This window comes from Silene latifolia, chromosome Y, assembly GCF_048544455.1.
Source record: "Silene latifolia isolate original U9 population chromosome Y, ASM4854445v1, whole genome shotgun sequence".
Taxonomy (NCBI): Eukaryota; Viridiplantae; Streptophyta; class Magnoliopsida; order Caryophyllales; family Caryophyllaceae; genus Silene; species Silene latifolia.
In genome coordinates this window covers 306,018,107-306,020,556 of record NC_133538.1, presented here as the reverse complement: position 1 = coordinate 306,020,556, position 2,450 = coordinate 306,018,107, and the positions used below count along the sequence as shown (strand labels likewise).

Here is a 2,450-nt window from a genome sequence, read left to right as displayed (position 1 = left end):
CCCTAGCATTTCGTTCCGCCTATTGTTGTTAGAGTAAGGCAATTTGAGCTAATAAGACGGGATTGTCGGAGGATTCTTCTTTACCTTTGAGTGACACACTTCGGGAATTGACATATTGCGCGTCTTGGATAGCCATAGATTCGATCGTAGCATGAGCAATATCGGTGTCAATTTGATCAAACCGCCCATTGTTGGCGGAATCAAGAATCCTTCGGGACTCGGCACAACATCCATTGTAGAATGTTATAGCTAGAAACCAAGCATCCAACCCATGATGTGGGCATTGTCTTTACAACTCTTTGTACCTCTCCCAAGCCTCATATAAGAGCTTGTTGACGGAATCCGGTGATTTGGCTCCTCAAGGTTTGAGTTTTCTCCGGTGGAAAAACTTTTGATAGAAAACAAGAGCCAATGTCTCCCAATTTGGGATCCCCATGGCGGTGCGATCAAGGTTATTGATCTATAGTTTGGCCTTGTCCTTCAAACAGAAAAGGAAAAGTATTTCCCTAATTTGGGCTTGAGTGACGCCCGTTTGTCGAATCAGGGAGCAATAATCGCAAAGTTTTGCACATGCTAGTTGGGATCCTCCAAAGGACTTCTCCCAAATTCCTTCCTCTCCACAAGGCTAATGAAAGCAGGTATGATCTAGAATTTTGGCTCGATAATTTGCGTAATTATAATACCGGCCGGAAGCATAGCCGTGGTGGGCTTTGAGTGATCGGAAAGTTTCACCAACTTTTTAGTTGGAGATGGTGGTGGTGGTGGAGATGATGAACAAAAAACCTCCTCCTCTTCAAGAGCTTTAAGATCATCTAGGTAAGACTTTCTAGCACTTTCAACTTGCACGGGAGAAGCGACTTCTTTCACTTCTTTCCAAAAATGTCGTCTTCTCCGAAAGGTTTTCTCGGGCTCGGAATCTGGTGAAATAAAATCTCCACTATGAGAAGACCTGGGCATAAGACAATAATCTCTATAAAATGATAAGTAACGGTCTCAAGGAACGAGTGTTCCTTTAGACAAAATAAAGCAAGATAGAAATCGACAAATCTAAATGCAATAAAACCGTGCTGCCCTGCAACGGCGCCAAAATTTGATAGGCTATCGCACACCTATGCAAAGATAATTTCCCTAGACACAAATTAATGTAGTAATAGGGGTCGAACACAAGGAGACGGGAATTGCGCTATAAAATGCTATGGAAAGATTTCTATCAAGGTCGATTACGTTTGTTTGTCGGTTTGATGATTAACAAATATAAAGTGATGTAAACTATATGCTTAAAGGGTTCTAGGGGAGTCGGGTCACACATGCAAATTTATATTCATGCTAAACTCGGAAATAATAATATTATCAATTGTTTAGGCTTAAAGACACCCACCTCACGATATTAGTGTCAACCATAGACCATGTCCAAGAGAAACTCTTGTTTATGACTAGGTCCTCCTACTACACATGCTTAGTCTAATCCGATTCTGTGCCTCTAGACTTATAGAACGAATTAACAAACTTAATCAATGATTATGGTCACTAAACAAAGATTAAACGTGACGATGCAAACATGTGATAGAAACAATTAGACAATATTATATCAACCTAATTTATCATTTTACATATATTAGATTTTGCATGGCTTCCCTAGTCCCTAAACTAAGGAAATTTAGCTACTTATATTAAAATGTAAGCTACAAACTTTGATATAAGAAATGATAGACATGTTTATAGAAATGATATAAACTAAATGATGAAACATAAAATGTATATTAAACTAATGTGATATAATAAAAGTACTAATGACAAACTATGTGATAACTAAATTAGAAATGTAAACTAATAAACTAGAATTAGAATTACCGTAATGGAAATGGAATTTAGGAACTAGAACTTGCAAAGAAGAACATATGAGAACCAAATGCTTGAGTATATAAATAACCAAATGTTTGATAACCAAATGCTTAACAATATTGAAACTACAAATGAAAACTAAGAGAGAATTTTGCTTAAGGCAAAATGAGAGTTAAATAGTGTATGAAAGACGTAAAGAAGATATCCCTAATGACGGATTAAGGCCCCTATTTATAGTAAAATAGGGGCAAAACGTAAATTTCCAACAAGGGGTCAACCCCGATCGGGGGCATGGGTTTCCAGCCATTCTTCTTCAATTCTTGCTTTAATGCTCCAAGGAATCCCATGCAATGTAATTAAGCCTCCTTAATCACCCGGTTAAATGTGATATTTACCATCTTAAGTCCTTTCAAAGAGCATCCTAAGTTGAGCATCTTATGTAGAATTTTGTGGACTTGTAATGTGGGCTTTATTTTGTGATTTAATTAGCATTCTACATTTCACATTTCTTCATGCTTTTTTTTTTGGGGTGGGGAAATGTAAGCTTATCATTAAAATCATAATCGCCAATTACATACAATTAGAAGGCATAGTCATGCTAACTTCCT

At 37.3% G+C, this 2,450-nt stretch overlaps 1 pseudogene; it reads left to right on the top strand.

Moving 5' to 3' along the window:
* Positions 1-266: 266 nt before the first annotated feature.
* Positions 267-366, top strand: LOC141635364 (small nucleolar RNA R71; annotated as a pseudogene).
* Positions 367-2,450: the final 2,084 nt, after the last annotated feature.